We start from the raw sequence: 20582 nt of genomic DNA, 5'->3' as shown, positions 1-20582 counted from the left end.
GCAGAATTGCAGGAAACCGATTTCAGGAGGTAGACTGGAATTGCATTGAAAGCATAGGAAGAGGCAGAAGGTCCACAATGATGCACTTGGCCAAAAAGGGCGTATGCGTTTTTTCCTGAATATATTCAGTAAAAAACGTATAAGCCCTTTTTGGCCAACCAAGCAAGCTTGCAAAGGAAATCTGCACTACAATGAAGTCTCAATTCCCTCCGGTCAAAAGGGCCATCTGAAAAAAGTGTAAAATCCAGAAAGGCAGGACAGGCCATGGAGAACTGGGAGCCTTGTTATGCTGATGGGCGGGATGTAAATTGCCAAGAACCACTTGGGAGAAGTGTATGGTGTTTCCTGAAACATCTAAAAAACAAAACAACAGAACCTAGGGCACTTCCACTTATGGTCCTATAGCTTAGGGAAATTAAAATGAAAAAGACACAGCCACCCCAAAGTTTGGAACGGCTCTGTTTACAAGAACCTCGTTTACAGTACAAGTTCAACATCGCAGAAAGTGAAAAATGGATAAAGAAGTTGTGGTATTTACTTACAAAGCAATATCACTCAGCAATGAAATCTGTGTCATCAGGCCCTTAGCAGCACAATGAGTGGATTCAGGTATGATGATTCTAACTGAAATAAGTCACACAGAAAAAGAAACATCATAAGATATCACTAATACACGGAATGTAAACTTGGCTACACAGGAACTGCATTCCAAAACAGAACAGGGTCTCAAATTTAGAAAACCAACTTATGCTTGCTTAAGGGGAAAGGTGAGTTGGGGTGCTGCATAAAACCAGAGATTGAAATGAGCACAGATAAAGTTCCTTAAGCCAAATATGGAATAGACAAGAGCTACTCCTTGCTCAACGAAATGGACTCAAAACCCCATATTAAACGCCTAAGAATGTACCTGACTAGTAAGTATCTTAAAACCTATGGATTGCTATGTCTCCAAAAGAGAATCAAGCGTGTGTACAGGGGCATAAACGCAGCAGTGATAGGATTGGAGAGGTTCGGTGAGCAAATGAAGACCCTTTGAAGTCATATTGCATGGTACCCATTACACGGGTCTCAACTCTCCAGGTTTAAGGTATTCTTCCTTCAGTTAAAACATGCATGTGGAACCCAGAGTATGATCAACCATGTGAACGGGAGACGTGTTCAAATATGTCTCAGGTTTCCTCCCCTGGTACTCGGGTGCAACATTCCAGACGCTTTACCAACACTCTCCCGACTTGGAGAGTCAGTCCCTTTAACCTCCTGTTTGGCCCAGTTTGCAATTTCTGCGGAAGATGAACAGGAATAGCGAGAACCAATGAGAGGCCAGCTGGAGGTGTCTGGACGGGCAAATTCAACTCTCATTTCCCACCAGGAAGAGGAATTAACCAAAGGCTCAGCATGCCGGGCCGGAACCAGATTAGGGCCTGAAGCCATCCTGCGGTGTTGCGGCCAGGTCACAAGAAAGCGAGTTGAAGAAAGGAGCTCAGGGGCACTGTAATTCACAAACCTGCAGAGTTATAAATGACAGCTATCGTCCAAAAATAGACTGAAGTAAGGCTGCCAAGAGGACTTGAAAGCGGGGCAGAATTGCAGGAAACCGATTTCAGGAGGTAGACTGGAATTGCATTGAAAGCATAGGAAAAGAGGCAGAACGTCCACAATGATGCACTTGGCCAAAAAGGGCGTATGCGTTTTTTCCTGAATATATTCAGGAAAAAACGCATACGCCCTTTTTGGCCAACCAAGCAAGCTTGCAAAGGAAATCTGCACTACAATGAAGTCTCACTTCCCCCCGGTCAAAAGGGCCATCTGAAAAAAGTGTAAAATCCAGAAAGGCAGGACAGGCCATGGAGAACTGGGAGCCTTGTTATGCTGATGGGCGGGATGAAAATTGCCAAGAACCACTTGGGAGAAGTGTATGGTGTTTCCTGAAACAACTAAAAAACAAAGCAACAGAACCTAGGGCACTTCCACTTATGGTCCTATAGCTTAGGGAAATTAAAATGAAAAAGACACAGCCACCCCAAAGTTTGGAACGGCTCTGTTTACAAGAACCTCGTTTACAGTACAAGTTCAACATCGCAGAAAGTGAAAAATGGATAAAGAAGTTGTGGTATTTACTTACAAAGCAATATCACTCAGCAATGAAATCTGTGTCATCAGGCCCTTAGCAGCACAATGAGTGGATTCAGGTATGATGATTCTAACTGAAATAAGTCACACAGAAAAAGAAACATCATAAGATATCAGTAATACACGGAATGTAAACTTGGCTACACAGGAACTGCATTCCAAAACAGAACAGGGTCTCAAATTTAGAAAACCAACTTATGCTTGCTTAAGGGGAAAGGTGAGTTGGGGTGCTGCATAAAACCAGAGATTGAAATGAGCACAGATAAAGTTCCTTAAGCCAAATATGGAATAGACAAGAGCTACTCCTTGCTCAACGAAATGGACTCAACACCCCATATTAAACGCCTAAGAATGTACCTGACTAGTAAGTATCTTAAAACCTATGGATTGCTATGTCTCCAAAAGAGAATCAAGCGTGTGTACAGGGGCATAAACGCAGCAGTGATAGGATTGGAGAGGTTCGGTGAGCAAATGAAGACCCTTTGAAGTCATATTGCATGGTACCCATTACACGGGTCTCAACTCTCCAGGTTTAAGGTATTCTTCCTTCAGCTAAAACATGCATGTGTTACCCAGAGTATGATCAACCATGTGAACGGGAGACGTGTTCAAATTTGTCTCAGTTTTCCTCCCCTGGTACTCGTGTGCAACATTCCAGACGCTTTACTAACACTCTCCCGGCTTGGAGAGTCAGTCCCTTTAACCTCCTGTTTGGCCCAGTTTGCAATTTCTGCGGAAGATGAACAGGAATAGCGAGAACCAATGAGAGGCTAGCTGGAGGTGTCTGGACGGGCAAATTCAACTCTCATTTCCCACCAGGAAGAGGAATTAACCAAAGGCTCAGCATGCCGGGCCGGAACCAGATTAGGGCCTGAAGCCATCCTGCGGTGTTGCGGCCAGGTCACAAGAAAGCGAGTTGAAGAAAGGAGCTCAGGGGCACTGTAATTCACAAACCTGCAGAGTTATAAATGACAGCTATCGTCCAAAAATAGACTGAAGTAAGGCTGCCAAGAGGACTTGAAAGCGGGGCAGAATTGCAGGAAACCGATTTCAGGAGGTAGACTGGAATTGCATTGAAAGCATAGGAAAAGAGGCAGAACGTCCACAATGATGCACTTGGCCAAAAAGGGCGTATGCGTTTTTTCCTGAATATATTCAGGAAAAAACGCATACGCCCTTTTTGGCCAAGCAAGCAAGCTTGCAAATGAAATCTGCACTACAATGAAGTCTCACTTTCCCCCGGTCAAAAGGGCCAGCTGAAAAAAGTGTAAAATCCAGAAAGGCAGGACAGGCCATGGAGAACTGGGAGCCTTGTTATGCTGATGGGCGGGATGTAAATTGCCAAGAACCACTTGGGAGAAGTGTATGGTGTTTCCTGAAACAACTAACAAACAAAGCAACAGAACCTAGGGCACTTCCACTTATGGTCCTATAGCTTAGGGAAATTAAAATGAAAAAGACACAGCCACCCCAAAGTTTGGAACGGCTCTGTTTACAAGAACCTCGTTTACAGTACAAGTTCAACATCGCAGAAAGTGAAAAATGGATAAAGAAGTTGTGGTATTTACTTACAAAGCAATATCACACAGCAATGAAATCTGTGTCATCAGGCCCTTAGCAGCACAATGAGTGGATTCAGGTATGATGATTCTAACTGAAATAAGTCACACAGAAAAAGAAACATCATAAGATATCACTAATACACGGAATGTAAACTTGGCTACACAGGAACTGCATTCCAAAACAGAACAGGGTCTCAAATTTAGAAAACCAACTTATGCTTGCTTAAGGGGAAAGGTGAGTTGGGGTGCTGCATAAAACCAGAGATTGAAATGAGCACAGATAAAGTTCCTTAAGCCAAATATGGAATAGACAAGAGCTACTCCTTGCTCAACGAAATGGACTCAACACCGCATATTAAACGCCTAAGAATGTACCTGACTAGTAAGTATCTTAAAACCTATGGATTGCTATGTCTCCGAAAGAGAATCAAGCATGTGTACAGGGGCATAAACGCAGCAGTGATAAGATTGGAGAGGTTCGGTGAGCAAATGAAGACCCTGTGAAGTCATATTGCATGGTACCCATTCCACGGGTTTCAACTACCCAGGTTTTAGGTATTCTTCCTTCAGCTAAAACATGCATGTGGAACCCAGAGTATGATCATCCGTGTGAACGGGAGACGTGTTCAAATATGTCTCAGTTTTCCTCCCCTGGTACTCGGGTGCAACATTCCAGACGCTTTACTAACACTCTCCCGACTTGGAGAGTCATCGCCTTTAACCTCCTGTTTGGCCCAGTTTGCAATTTCTGTGGAAGATGAACAGGAATAGCAAGAACCAATGAGAGACTAGCTGGAGGTGTCTGGACGGGCAAATTTAACTCTCATTTCCCACCAGGAAGAGGAAATAACCAAAGGCTCAGCGTGCCGTGCCGGAACCAGATTAGGGCCTGAAGCCATCCTGTGGTGTTGCGGCCAGCTCACAAGAAAGCGAGTTGAAGAAAGAGCTCAGGGGCACTGTAATTCACAAACCTGCAGAGTTATAAATGACAGCTATCGTCCAAAAATAGACTGAAGTAAGGCTGCCAAGAGGACTTGAAAGCGGGGCAGAATTGCAGGAAACCGATTTCAGGAGGTAGACTGGAATTGCATTGAAAGCATAGGAAAAGAGGCAGAACGTCCACAATGATGCACTTGGCCAAAAAGGGCGTATGCGTTTTTTCCTGAATATATTCAGGAAAAAACGCATACGCCCTTTTTGGCCAACCAAGCAAGCTTGCAAAGGAAATCTGCACTACAATGAAGTCTCACTTCCCCCCGGTCAAAAGGGCCATCTGAAAAAAGTGTAAAATCCAGAAAGGCAGGACAGGCCATGGAGAACTGGGAGCCTTGTTATGCTGATGGGCGGGATGTAAATTGCCAACAACCACTCTGGAGAAGTGTATGGTGTTTCCTGAAACATCTAAAAAAGAAAGCAACAGAACCTAGGGCACTTCCACTTATGGTCCTATAGCTTAGGGAAATTAAAATCAAAAAGACACAGCCACCCCAAAGTTTGGAACGGCTCTGTTTACAAGAACCTCATTTACAGTACAAGTTCAACATCGCAGAAAGTGAAAAATGGATAAAGAAGTTGTGGTATTTACTTACAAAGCAATATCACTCAGCAATGAAATCTGTGTCATCAGGCCCTTAGCAGCACAATGAGTGGATTCAGGTATGATGATTCTAACTGAAATAAGTCACACAGAAAAAGAAACATCATAAGATATCAGTAATACACGGAATGTAAACTTGGCTACACAGGAACTGAATTACAGAACAGAACAGGGTCTCAAATTTAGAAAACCAACTTATGCTTGCTTAAGGGGAAAGGTGAGTTCGGGTGCTGCATAAAACTAGAGATTGAAATGAGCACAGATAAAGTTCCTTAAGCCAAATATGGAATAGACAAGAGCTACTCCTTGCTCAACGAAATGGACTCAACACCGCATATTAAACGCCTAAGAATGTACCTGACTAGTAAGTATCTTAAAACCTATGGATTGCTATGTCTCCAAAAGAGAATCAAGCATGTGTACAGGGGCATAAACGCAGCAGTGATAGGATTGGAGAGGTTCGGTGAGCAAATGAAGACCCTTTGAAGTCATATTGCATGGTACCCATTCCACGGGTTTCAACTACCCAGGTTTTAGGTATTCTTCCTTCAGCTAAAACATGCATGTGGAACCCAGAGTATGATCATCCGTGTGAACGGGAGACGTGTTCAAATATGTCTCAGTTTTCCTCCCCTGGTACTCGGCTGCAACATTCCAGACGCTTTACTAACACTCTCCCGACTTGTAGAGTCATCGCCTTTAACCTCCTGTTTGGCCCAGTTTGCAATTTCTGTGGAAGATGAACAGGAATAGCGAGAACCAATGAGAGATTAGCTGGAGGTGTCTGGACGGGCAAATTTAACTCTCATTTCCCACCAGGAAGAGGAAATAACCAAAGGCTCAGCGTGCCGTGCCGGAACCAGATTAGGGCCTGAAGCCATCCTGTGGTGTTGCGGCCAGCTCACAAGAAAGCGAGTTGAAGAAAGGAGCTCAGGGGCACTGTAATTCACAAACCTGCAGAGTTATAAATGACAGCTATCATCCAAAAATAGACTGAAGTAAGGCTGCCAAGAGGACTTGAAAGCGGGGCAGAATTGCAGGAAACCGATTTCAGGAGGTAGACTGGAATTGCATTGAAAGCATAGGAAAAGAGGCAGAACGTCCACAATGATGCACTTGGCCAAAAAGGGCGTATGCGTTTTTTCCTGAATATATTCAGGAAAAAACGCATACGCCCTTTTTGGCCAACCAAGCAAGCTTGCAAAGGAAATCTGCACTACAATGAAGTCTCACTTCCCCCCGGTCAAAAGGGCCATCTGAAAAAAGTGTAAAATCCAGAAAGGCAGGACAGGCCATGGAGAACTGGGAGCCTTGTTATGCTGATGGGCGGGATGTAAATTACCAACAGACACTCAGGAGAAGTGTATGGTGTTTCCTGAAACATCTAAAAAACAAAGCAACAGAGCCTAGGGCACTGCCACTTATGGTCTTATAGCTTAGGGAAATTAAAATCAAAAAGACACAGCCACCCCAATGTTTGGGACGCCTCTGTTTACAAGAACCTCGTTTACAGTACAAGTTCAACATCGCAGAAATTGAAAAATGGATAAAGAAGTTGTGGTATTTACTTACAAAGCAATATCACTCAGCAATGAAATCTGTGTCATCAGGCCCTTAGCAGCACAATGAGTGGATTCAGGTATGATGATTCTAACTGAAATAAGTCACACAGAAACAGAAACATCATAAGATATCAGTAATACACGGAATCTAAACTTGGCTACACAGGAACTGCATTCCAAAACAGAACAGGGTCTCAAATTTAGAAAACCAATTTATGCTTGCTTAAGGGGAAAGGTGAGTTGGGGTGCTGCATAAAGCCAGAGATTGAAATGAGCACAGATAAAGTTCCTTAAGCCAAATATGGAATAGACAAGAGCTACTCCTTGCTCAACGAAATGGACTCAACACCCCATATTAAACGCCTAGGAATGTACCTGACTAGTAAGTATCTTAAAACCTATGGATTGCTATGTCTCCGAAAGAGAATCAAGCATGTGTACAGGGGCATAAACGCAGCAGTGATAGGATTGGAGAGGTTCGGTGAGCAAATGAAGACCCTTTGAAGTCATATTGCATGGTACCCATTCCACGGGTTTCAACTACCCAGGTTTTAGGTATTCTTCCTTCAGCTAAAACATGCATGTGGAACCCAAGTATGATCAACCATGTCAATGGGAGACGTGTTCAAATATGTCTCAGTTTTCCTCCCCTGGAACTCGGGTGCAACATTCCAGACGCTTTACTAACACTCTCCCCACTTGGAGAGTCAGGGCCTTTAAACTCCTGTTTGGCCCAGTTTGCAATTTCTGCGGAAGATGAACAGGAATAGCGAGAACCAATGAGAGGCTAGCTGGAGGTGTCTGGACGGGCAAATTTAACTCTCATTTCCCACCAGGAAGAGGAAATAACCAAAGGCTCAGTGTGCCGTGCCGGAACCAGATTAGGGCCTGAAGCCATCCTGCGGTGTTGCGGCCAGCTCACAAGAAAGCGAGTTGAAGAAAGGAGCTCAGGGGCACTGTAATTCACAAACCTGCAGAGTTATAAATGACAGCTATCGTCCAAAAATAGACTGAAGTAAGGCTGCCAAGAGGACTTGAAAGCGGGGCAGAATTGCAGGAAACCGATTTCAGGAGGTAGACTGGAATTGCATTGAAAGCGTAGGAAAAGAGGCAGAACGTCCACAATGATGCACTTGGCCAAAAAGGGCGTATGCGTTTTTTCCTGAATATATTCAGGAAAAAACGCATACGCCCTTTTTGGCCAACCAAGCAAGCTTGCAAAGGAAATCTGCACTACAATGAAGTCTCACTTCCCCCCGGTCAAAAGGGCCATCTGAAAAAAGTGTAAAATCCAGAAAGGCAGGACAGGCCATGGAGACCTGGGAGCCTTGTTATGCTGATGGGCGGGATGTAAATTGCCAACAACCACTCGGGAGAAGTGTATGGTGTTTCCTGAAACATCTAAAAAACAAAGCAACAGAACCTAGGGCACTTCCACTTATGGTCCTATAGCTTAGGGAAATTAAAATCAAAAAGACACAGCCACCCCAAAGTTTGGAACGGCTCTGTTTACAAGAACCTCATTTACAGTACAAGTTCAACATCGCAGGAAGTGAAAAATGGATAAAGAAGTTGTGGTATTTACTTACAAAGCAATATCACTCAGCAATGAAATCTGTGTCATCAGGCCCTTAGCAGCACAATGAGTGGATTCAGGTATGATGACTCTAACTGAAATAAGTCACACAGAAAAAGAAACATCATAAGATATCAGTAATACACGGAATGTAAACTTGGCTACACAGGAACTGAATTACAGAACAGAACAAGGTCTCAAATTTAGAAAACCAACTTATGCTTGCTTAAGGGGAAAGGTGAGTTGGGGTGCTGCATAAAACCAGAGATTGAAATGAGCACAGATAAAGTTCCTTAAGCCAAATATGGAATAGACAAGAGCTACTCCTTGCTCAACGAAATGGACTCAACACCGCATATTAAACGCCTAAGAATGTACCTGACTAGTAAGTATCTTAAAACCTATGGATTGCTATGTCTCCGAAAGAGAATCAAGCATGTGTACAGGGGCATAAACGCAGCAGTGATAGGATAGGAGAGGTTCGGTGAGCAAATGAAGACCCTTTGAAGTCATATTGCATGGTACCCATTCCACGGGTTTCAACTACCCAGGTTTTAGGTATTCTTCCTTCAGCTAAAACATGCATGTGGAACCCAAGTATGATCAACCATGTGATCGGGAGACGTGTTCAAATATGTCTCAGTTTTCCTCCCCTGGTACTCGGGTGCAACATTCCAGACGCTTTACTAACACTCTCCCCACTTGGAAAGTCAGCGCCTTTAACCTCCTGTTTGGCCCAGTTTGCAATTTCTGCGGAAGATGAACAGGAATAGCGAGAACCAATGAGAGGCTAGCTGGAGGTGTCTGGACGGGCAAATTTAACTCTCATTTCCCACCAGGAAGAGGAAATAACCAAAGGCTCAGTGTGCCGTGCCGGAGCCAGATTAGGGCCTGAAGCCATCCTGCGGTGTTGCGGCCAGGTCACAAGAAAGCGAGTTGAAGAAAGGAGCTCAGGGGCACTGTAATTCACAAACCTGCAGAGTTATAAATGACAGCTATCGTCCAAAAATAGACTGAAGTAAGGCTGCCAAGAGGACTTGAGAGCGGGGCAGAATTGCAGGAAACCGATTTCAGGAGGTAGACTGGAATTGCATTGAAAGCATAGGAAAAGAGGCAGAACGTCCACAATGATGCACTTGGCCAAAAAGGGCATATGCCTTTTTTCCTGAATATATTCAGGAAAAAACGCATACGCCCTTTTTGGCCAACCAAGCAAGCTTGCAAAGGAAATCTGCACTACAATGAAGTCGCACTTCCCCCCTGTCAAAAGGGCCATCTGAAAAATGGGTAAAATCCAGAAAGGCAGGACAGGCCATGGAGAACTGGGAGCCTTGTTATGCTGATGGGCGGGATGTAAATTGCCAACAACCACTCGGGAGAAGTGTATGGTGTTTCCTGAAACATCTAAAAAACAAAGCAACAGAACCTAGGGCACTTCCACTTATGGTCCTATAGCTTAGGGAAATTAAAATCAAAAAGACACAGCCACCCCAAAGTTTGGAACGGCTCTGTTTACAAGAACCTCATTTACAGTACAAGTTCAACATCGCAGAAATTGAAAAATGGATAAAGAAGTTGTGGTATTTACTTACAAAGCAATATCACTCAGCAATGAAATCTGTGTCATCAGGCCCTTAGCAGCACAATGAGTGGATTTAGGTATGATGATTCTAACTGAAATAAGTCACACAGAAAAAGAAACATCATAAGATATCAGTAAGACACGGAATGTAAACTTGGCTACACAGGAACTGAATTACAGAACAGAACAGGGTCTCAAATTTAGAAAACCAACTTATGCTTGCTTAAGGGGAAAGGTGAGTTCGGGTGCTGCATAAAACCAGAGATTGAAATGAGCACAGATAAAGTTCCTTAAGCCAAATATGGAATAGACAAGAGCTACTCCTTGCTCAACGAAATGGACTCAACACCGCATATTAAACGCCTAAGAATGTACCTGACTAGTAAGTATCTTAAAACCTATGGATTGCTATGTCTCCGAAAGAGAATCAAGCATGTGTACAGGGGCATAAACGCAGCAGTGATAGGATTGGAGAGGTTCGGTGAGCAAATGAAGACCCTTTGAAGTCATATTGCATGGTACCCATTCCACGGGTTTCAACTACCCAGGTTTTAGGTATTCTTCCTTCAGCTAAAACATGCATGTGGAACCCAGAGTATGATCATCCATGTGAACGGGAGACGTGTTCAAATATGTCTCAGTTTTCCTCCCCTGGTACTCGGGTGCAACATTCCAGATGCTTTACTAACACTCTCCCGACTTGGAGAGTCAGTCCCTTTAACCTCCTGTTTGGCCCAGTTTGCAATTTCTGTGGAAGATGAACAGGAATAGCGAGAACCAATGAGAGACTAGCTGGAGGTGTCTGGACGGGCAAATTTAACTCTCATTTCCCACCAGGAAGAGGAAATAACCAAAGGCTCAGCGTGCCGTGCCGGAACCAGATTAGGGCCTGAAGCCATCCTGCGGTGTTGCGGCCAGCTCACAAGAAAGCGAGTTGAAGAAAGAGCTCAGGGGCACTGTAATTCACAAACCTGCAGAGTTATAAATGACAGATATCGTCCAAAAATAGACTGAAGTAAGGCTGCCAAGAGGACTTGAAAGCGGGGCAGAATTGCAGGAAACCGATTTCAGGAGGTAGACTGGAATTGCATTGAAAGCATAGGAAAAGAGGCAGAACGTCCACAATGATGCACTTGGCCAAAAAGGGCGTATGCGTTTTTTCCTGAATATATTCAGGAAAAAACGCATACGCCCTTTTAGGCCAACCAAGCAAGCTTGCAAAGGAAATCTGCACTACAATGAAGTCTCTCTTCCCCCCTGTCAAAAGGGCCATCTGAAAAAAGTGTAAAATCCAGAAAGGCAGGACAGGCCATGGAGAACTGGGAGCCTTGTTATGCTGATGGGCGGGATGTAAATTACCAACAGACACTCAGGAGAAGTGTATGGTGTTTCCTGAAACATCTAAAAAACAAAGCAACAGAGCCTAGGGCACTGCCACTTATGGTCTTATAGCTTAGGGAAATTAAAATCAAAAAGACACAGCCACCCCAATGTTTGGGACGCCTCTGTTTACAAGAACCTCGTTTACAGTACAAGTTCAACATCGCAGAAATTGAAAAATGGATAAAGAAGTTGTGGTATTTACTTACAAAGCAATATCACTCAGCAATGAAATCTGTGTCATCAGGCCCTTAGCAGCACAATGAGTGGATTCAGGTATGATGATTCTAACTGAAATAAGTCACACAGAAACAGAAACATCATAAGATATCAGTAATACACGGAATGTAAACTTGGCTACACAGGAACTGAATTACAGAACAGAACAGGGTCTCAAATTTAGAAAACCAATTTATGCTTGCTTAAGGGGAAAGGTGAGTTGGGGTGCTGCATAAAACCAGAGATTGAAATGAGCACAGATAAAGTTCCTTAAGCCAAATATGGAATAGACAAGAGCTACTCCTTGCTCAACGAAATGGACTCAACACCCCATATTAAACGCCTAGGAATGTACCTGACTAGTAAGTATCTTAAAACCTATGGATTGCTATGTCTCCGAATGAGAATCAAGCATGTGTACAGGGGCATAAACGCAGCAGTGATAGGATTGGAGAGGTTCGGTGAGCAAATGAAGACCCTTTGAAGTCATATTGCATGGTACCCATTCCACGGGTTTCAACTACCCAGGTTTTAGGTATTCTTCCTTCAGCTAAAACATGCATGTGGAACCCAAGTATGATCAACCATATCAATGGGAGACGTGTTCAAATATGTCTCAGTTTTCCTCCCCTGGAACTCGGGTGCAACATTCCAGACGCTTTACTAACACTCTCCCCACTTGGAGAGTCAGCGCCTTTAACCTCCTGTTTGGCACAGTTTGCAATTTCTGCGGAAGATGAACAGGAATAGCGAGAACCAATGAGAGGCTAGCTGGAGGTGTCTGGACGGGCAAATTTAACTCTCATTTCCCACCAGGAAGAGGAAATAACCAAAGGCTCAGTGTGCCGTGCTGGAACCAGATTAGGGCCTGAAGCCATCCTGCAGTGTTGCGGCCAGCTCAAAAGAAAGCGAGTTGAAGAAAGGAGCTCAGGGGCACTGTAATTCACAAACCTGCAGAGTTATAAATGACAGCTATCGTCCAAAAATAGACTGAAGTAAGGCTGCCAAGAGGACTTGAAACTGGTGCAGAATTGCAGGAAACCGATTTCAGGAGGTAGACTGGAATTGCATTGAAAGCATAGGAAAAGAGGCAGAACGTCCACAATGATGCACTTGGCCAAAAAGGGCGTATGCGTTTTTTCCTGAATATATTCAGGAAAAAACGCATACGCCCTTTTTGGCCAACCAAGCAAGCTTGCAAAGAAATCTGCACTACAATGAAGTCTCACTTCCCCCGGGTCAAAAGGGCCATCTGAAAAAAGTGTAAAATCCAGAAAGGCAGGACAGGCCATGGAGAACTGGGAGCCTTGTTATGCTGATGGGCGGGATGCAAATTGCCAACAGACACTCAGGAGAAGTGTATGGTGTTTCCTGAAACATCTAAAAAACAAAGCAACAGAACCTAGGGCACTTCCACTTATGGTCCTATAGCTTAGGGAAATTAAAATCAAAAAGACACAGCCACCTCAAAGTTCGGAATGGCTCTGTTTACAAGAACCTCGTTTACAGTACAAGTTCAACATCGCAGAAAGTGAAAAATGGATAAAGAAGTTGTGGTATTTACTTACAAAGCAATATCACTCAGCAATGAAATCTGTGTCATCAGGCCCTTAGCAGCACAATGAGTGGATTCAGGTATGATGATTCTAACTGAAATAAGTCACACAGAAAAAGAAACATCATAAGATATCAGTAATACACGGAATGTAAACTTGGCTACACAGGAACTGAATTACAGAACAGAACAGGTTCTCAAATTTAGAAAACCAACTTATGCTTGCTTAAGGGGAAAGGTGAGTTGGGGTGCTGCATAAAACCAGAGATTGAAATGAGCACAGATAAAGTTCCTTAAGCCAAATATGGAATAGACAAGAGCTACTCCTTGCTCAACGAAATGGACTCAACACCGCATATTAAACGCCTAAGAATGTACCTGACTAGTAAGTATCTTAAAACCTATGGATTGCTATGTCTCCGAAAGAGAATCAAGCATGTGTACAGGGGCATAAACGCAGCAGTGATAGGATTGGAGATGTTCGGTGAGCAAATGAAGACCCTTTGAAGTCATATTGCATTGTACCCATTCCATGGTTTTCAACTACCCAGGTTTTAGGTATTCTTCCTTCAGCTAAAACATGCATGTGGAACCCAGAGTATGATCAACCATGTGATCGGGAGACGTGTTCAAATATGTCTCAGTTTTCGTACCCTGGTACTCGGGTGCAACATTCCAGACGCTTTACTAACACTCTCCCGACTTGGAGAGTCAGTCCCTTTAACCTCCTGTTTGGCCCAGTTTGCAATTTCAGTGGAAGATGAACAGGAATAGCGAGAACCAATGAGAGACTAGCTGGAGGTGTCTGGATGGGCAAATTTAACTCTCATTTCCCACCAGGAAGAGGAATTAACCAAAGGCTCAGCGTGCCGTGCCAGAACCAGATTAGGGCCTGAAGCCATCCTGCCGTGTTGCGGCCAGGTCACAAGAAAGCGAGTTGAAGAAAGGAGCTCAGGGGCACTGTAATTCACAAACCTGCAGAGTTATAAATGACAGCTATCGTCCAAAAATAGACTGAAGTAAGGCTGCCAAGAGGACTTGAAAGCGGGGCAGAATTGCAGGAAACCGATTTCAGGAGGTAGACTGGAATTGCATTGAAAGCATAGGAAAAGAGGCAGAACGTCCACAATGATGCACTTGGCCAAAAAGGGCGTATGCCTTTTTTCCTGAATATATTCAGGAAAAAACGCATACGCCCTTTTTGGCCAACCAAGCAAGCTTGCAAAGGAAATCTGCACTACAATGAAGTCTCACTTCCCCCCGGTCAAGAGGGCCATCTGAAAAAAGTGTAAAATCCAGAAAGGCAGGACAGGCCATGGAGAACTGGGAGCCTTGTTATGCTGATGGGCGGGATGTAAATTGCCAACAAACACTCGGGAGAAGTGTATGGTGTTTCCTGAAACATCTAAAAAACAAAGCAACAGAACCTAGGGCACTTCCACTTATGGTCCTATAGCTTAGGGAAATTAAAATCAAAAAGACACAGCCACCCCAAAATTTGGAACGGCTCTGTTTACAAGAACCTCGTTTACAGTACAAGTTCAACATCACAGAAAGTGAAAAATGGATAAAGAAGTTGTGGTATTTACTTACAAAGCAATATCACTCAGCAATGAAATCTGTGTCATCAGGCCCTTAGCAGCACAATGAGTGGATTCAGGTATGATGATTCTAACTGAAATAAGTCACACAGAAAAAGAAACATCATAAGATATCAGTAATACACGGAATGTAAACTTGGCTACACAGGAACTGAATTACAGAACAGAACAGTGTCTAAAATTTAGAAAACCAACTTATGCTTGCTTAAGGGGAAAGGTGAGTTGGGGTGCTGCATAAAACCAGAGATTGAAATGAGCACAGATAAAGTTCCTTAAGCCAAATATGGAATAGACAAGAGCTACTCCTTGCTCAACGAAATGGACTCAACACCGCATATTAAACGCCTAAGAATGTACCTGACTAGTAAGTATCTTAAAACCTATGGATTGCTATGTCTCCGAAAGAGAATCAAGCATGTGTACAGGGGCATAAACGCAGCTGTGATAGGATTGGAGAGGTTCGGTGAGAAAATGAAGACCCTTTGAAGTCATATTGCATGGTACCCATTCCACGGCTTTCACCTACCCAGGTTTAAGGTATTCTTCCTTCAGCTAAAACATGCATGTGGAACCTAGAGTATGATCAACCATGTGATCGGGAGACGTGTTCAAATATGTCTCAGTTTTCGTACCCTGGTACTCGGGTGCAACATTCCAGACGCTTTACTAACACTCTCCCGACTTGGAGAGTCAGTCCCTTTAGCCTCCTGTTTGGCCCAGTTTGCAATTTCTGCGGAAGATGAACAGGAATAGCGAGAACCAATGAGAGGCTAGCTGGAGGTGTCTGAACGGGCAAATTTAACTCTCATTTCCCACCAGGAAGAGGAATTAACCAAAGGCTCAGCGTGCCGTGCCGGAACCAGATTAGGGCCTGAAGCCATCCTGCGGTGTTGCGGCCAGGTCACAAGAAAGCGAGTTGAAGAAAGGAGCTCAGGGGCACTGTAATTCACAAACCTGCAGAGTTATAAATGACAGCTATCGTCCAAAAATAGACTGAAGTAAGGCTGCCAAGAGGACTTGAAAGCGGGGCAGAATTGCAGGAAACCGATTTCAGGAGGTAGACAGGAATTGCATTGAAAGCATAGGAAAAGAGGCAGAACGTCCACAATGATGCACTTGGCCAAAAAGGGCGTATGCGTTTTTTCCTGAACATATTCAGAAAAAACGCATACACCCTTTTTGGCCAACCAAGCAAATTTGCAAAGGAAATCTGCACTACAATGAAGTCTCACTTCCCCCCGGTAAAAAGGGCCATCTGGAAAAAGTGTAAAATCCAGAAAGGCAGGACAGGCCATGGAGAACTGGGAGCCTTGTTATGCTGATGGGCGGGATGTAAATTGCCAACAGACACTCGGGAGAAGTGTATGGTGTTTCCTGAAACATCTAAAAATCAAAGCAACAGAGCCTAGGGCACTTCCACTTATGGTCCTATAGCTTAGGGAAATTAAAATCAAAAAGACACAGCCACCCCAAAGTTTGGGACGCCTCTGTTTACAAGAACCTCATTTACCGTACAAGTTCAATATCACAGAAAGTGAAAAATGGATAAAGAACTTGTGGTACTTACGTACAATGCAGTATCACTCAGCAATGAAATCTATGTCATCAGGCCTGTAGCAGCATAATGAGTGGATTCAGGTACGATGATTCTAACTGAAATAAGTCACACAGAAAAAGAAACATCATAAGATATCACTAATACACGGATTGTAAACTTGGATACACAGGAACTGAATTACAGAACAGAACAGGTTCTCAAATTTAGAAAACCAACTTATGCTTGCTTAAGGGGAAAGGTGAGTTGGGGTGCTGCATAAAACCAGAGATTGAAATGAGCACAGATAAAGTTCCTTAAGCCAAATATGGAATAGACAAGAGCTACTCCTTGCTCAAAGAAATGGACTCAACACCGCATATTAAACGCCTAAGAATGTACCTGACTAGTAAGTATCTTAAAACCTAGGGATTGCTATGTCTCCGAAAGAGAATCAAGCATGTGTACAGGGGCATAAACGCAGCAGTGATAGGATTGGAGAGGTTCGGTGAGCAAATGAAGACCCTTTGAAGTCATATTGCATGGTACCCATTACACGGGTCTTAACTCTCTAGGTTTAAGGTATTCTTCCTTCAGCTAAAACATGCATGTGGAACCCAAGTATGATCAACCATGTGAACGGGAGACGTGTTCAAATATGTCTCAGTTTTCGTACCCTGATACTCGGGTGCAACATTCCAGACGTTTTACTAACACTCTCCCGACTTGGAGAGTCAGTCCCTTTAACCTCCTGTTTGGCCCAGTTTGCAATTTCTGTGGAAGATGAACAGGAATAGCGAGAACCAATGAGAGACTAGCTGGAGGTGTCTGGATGGGGAAATTTAACTCTCATTTCCCACCAGGAAGAGGAATTAACCAAAGGCTCAGCGTGCCGTGCCAGAACCAGATTAGGGCCTGAAGACATCCTGCGGTGTTGCGGCCAGGTCACAAGAAAGCGAGTTGAAGAAAGGAGCTCAGGGGCACTGTAATTCACAAACCTGCAGAGTTATAAATGACAGCTATCGTCCAAAAATAGACTGAAGTAAGGCTGCCAAGAGGACTTGAAAGCGGGGCAGAATTGCAGGAAACCGATTTCAGGAGGTAGACTGGAATTGCATTGAAAGCATAGGAAAAGAGGCAGAACGTCCACAATGATGCACTTGGCCAAAAAGGGCGTATGCGTTTTTTCCTGAATATATTCAGGAAGAAACGCATACGCCCTTTTTGGCCAACCAAGCAAACTTGCAAAGGAAATCTGCACTACAATGAAGTCTCACTTCCCTCCGGTCAAAAGGGCCATCTGAAAAAAGTGTAAAATCCAGAAAGGCAGGACAGGCCATGGAGAACTGGGAGCCTTGTTATGCTGATGGGCGGGATGTAAATTGCCAACAGATATTCAGGAGAAGTGTATGGTGTTTTTGAAACATCTAAAAAACAAAGCAACAGAGCCTAGGGCACTTCCACTTATGGTCCTATAGCTTAGGGAAATTAAAATCAAAAAGACACAGCCACCCCAAAGTTTGGGACGCCTCCGTTTACAAGAACATCGTTTACCGTACAAGTTCAATATGACAGAAAGTGAAAAATGGATAAAGAACTTGTGTCACTTACGTACAATGCAGTATCACTCAGCAATGAAATCTATGTCATCAGGCCCGTAGCAGCATAATGAGTGGATTCAGGTACGATGATTCTAACTGAAATAAGTCACACAGAAAAAGAAACATCATAAGATATCACTAATACACGGAATGTAAACTTGGCTACACAGGAACTGCATTCCAAAACAGAACAGGGTCTCAAATTTAGAAAACCAACTTATGCTTGCTTAAGGGTAAAAGTGAGTTGGGGTGCTGCATAAAACCAGAGATTGAAATGAGCACAGATAATGTTCCTTAAGCCAAATATGGAATAGACAAGAGCTACTCCTTGCTCAATGAAATGGACTTAGCACCGCATATTAAACGCCTAAGAATGTACCTGACTAGTAAGTATCTTAAAACCTATGGATTGGTATGTCTCCAAAAGAGAATCAAGCGTGTGTACAGGGGCATAAACGCAGCAGTGATAGGATTGGAGAGGTTCGGTGAGCAAATGAAGACCCTTTGAAGTCATATTGCATGGTACCCATTACACGGGTCTCAACTCTCCAGGTTTAAGGTATTCTTCCTTCAGCTAAAACATGCATGTGGAACCCAGAGTATGATCAACCATGTGAACGGGAGACGTGTTCAAATATGTCTCAGTTTTCGTACCCTGGTACTCGGGTGCGACATTCCAGACGCTTTACTAACACTCTCCCGACTTGGAGAGTCAGTGCCTTTAACCTCCTGTTTGGCCCAGTTTGCAATTTCTGCGGAAGATGAACAGGAATAGCGAGAACCAATGAGAGACTAGCTGGAGGTGTCTGAACGGGCAAATTTAACTCTCATTTCCACCAGGAAGAGGAATTAACCAAAGGCTCAGCGTGCCGTGCCGGAACCAGATTAGGGCCTGAAGACATCCTGCGGTGTTGCGGCCAGGTCACAAGAAAGCGAGTTGAAGAAAGGAGCTCAGGGGCACTGTAATTCACAAACCTGCAGAGTTATAAATGACAGCTATCGTCCAAAAATAGACTGAAGTAAGGCTGCCAAGAGGACTTGAAAGCGGGGCAGAATTGCAGGAAACCGATTTCAGGAGGTAGACTGGAATTGCATTGAAAGCATAGGAAAAGAGGCAGAACGTCCACAATGATGCACTTGGCCAAAAAGGGCGTATGCGTTTTTTCCTGAATATATTCAGGAAAAAACGCATACGCCCTTTTTGGCCAACCAAGCAAGCTTGCAAAGGAAATCTGCACTACAATGAAGTCTCACTTCCCCCCGGTCAAAAGGGCCATCTGAAAAAAGTGTAAAATCCAGAAAGGCAGGACAGGCCATGGAGAACTGGGAGCCTTGTTATGCTGATGGGCGGGATGTAAATTGCCAACAGACACTTGGGAGAAGTGTATGGTGTTTCGTGAAACATCTAAAAAACAAAGCAACAGAGCCTAGGGCACTTCCACTTATGGTCCTATAGCATAGGGAAATTAAAATGAAAAAGACACAGCCACCCCAAAGTTTGGAACGGCTCTGTTTACAAGAACCTCATTTACAGTACAAGTTCAACATCGCAGAAAGTGAAAAATGGATAAAGAAGTTGTGGTAATCACTTACAAAGCAGTATCACTCAGCAATGAAATCTATGTCATCAGGCCCTTAGCAGCACAATGAGTGGATTCAGGTATGATGATTCTAACTGAAATAAGTCACACAGAAAAAGAAACATCATAAGATATCAGTAATACACGGAATGGAAACTTGGCTACACAGGAACTGAATTACAGAACAGAACAGGGTCTCAAATTTAGAAAACCAACTTATGCTTGCTTAAGGGTAAAGGTGAGTTGGGGTGCTGCATAAAACCAGAGATTGAAATGAGCACAGATAAAGTTCCTTAAGCCAAATATGGAATAGACAAGAGCTACTCCTTGCTCAACGAAATGGACTCAACACCGCATATTAAACGCCTAAGAATGTACCTGACGAGTAAGTATCTTAAAACCTATGGATTGCTATGTCTCCGAAAGAGAATCAAGCATGTGTACAGGGGCATAAACGCAGCAGTGATAGGATTGGAGAGGTTCGGTGAGCAAATGAAGACCCTTTGAAGTCATATTGCATGGTACCCATTCCACGGGTTTCACCTACCCAGGTTTAAGTTATTCTTCCTTCAGCTAAAACATGCATGTGGAACCTAGAGTATGATCAACCATGTGATCGGGAGACGTGTTCAAATATTTCTCAGTTTTCGTACCCTGGTACTCCGGTGCAACATTCCAGACGCTTTACTAACACTCTCCCCACTTGGAGTGTCAGCGCCTTTAACCTCCTGTTTGGCCCAGTTTGCAATTTCTGCGGAAGATGAACAGGAATAGCGAGAACCAATGAGAGGCTAGCTGGAGGTGTCTGGACGGGCAAATTTAACTCTCATTTCCCACCAGGAAGAGGAAATAACCAAAGGCTCAGCGTGCCGTGCCGGAACCAGATTAGGTCCTGAAGCCATCCTGCGGTGTTGCGGCCAGCTCAAAAGAAAGCGAGTTGAAGAAAGGAGCTCAGGGGCACTGTAATTCACAAACCTGCAGAGTTATAAATGACAGCTATCGTCCAAAAATAGACTGAAGTAAGGCTGCCAAGAGGACTTGAAAGCGGGGCAGAATTGCAGGAAACCGATTTCAGGAGGTAGACTGGAATTGCATTGAAAGCA

At 43.8% G+C, this 20582-nt stretch overlaps 1 long non-coding RNA gene across 6 annotated transcripts in view; it reads right to left on the bottom strand.

Annotated features, from left to right (window-relative positions):
* Positions 1-20582, bottom strand: part of LOC307181094 — a 500233-nt gene that overhangs the window by 444202 nt on the left and 35449 nt on the right. The window contains exon 1 of one of the 6 annotated variants that reach the window (XR_013825879.1): positions 3703-3721. The exons of the other annotated variants lie outside the window; for them this stretch is intronic. This is a non-coding gene — a long non-coding RNA (uncharacterized lncRNA). Of the gene's footprint in view, positions 1-3702; positions 3722-20582 lie in introns of those variants that run through there. 6 annotated transcript variants of the gene reach the window in all.

The sequence above is a fragment of the Stenella coeruleoalba genome, assembly GCF_951394435.1.
Source record: "Stenella coeruleoalba genome assembly, contig: scaffold_57, whole genome shotgun sequence".
NCBI classification, from domain to species: domain Eukaryota; kingdom Metazoa; phylum Chordata; class Mammalia; order Artiodactyla; family Delphinidae; genus Stenella; species Stenella coeruleoalba.
The sequence above is the reverse complement of the archived record's forward strand: the minus strand, read 5'-3'. Positions and strand labels throughout refer to the sequence as shown.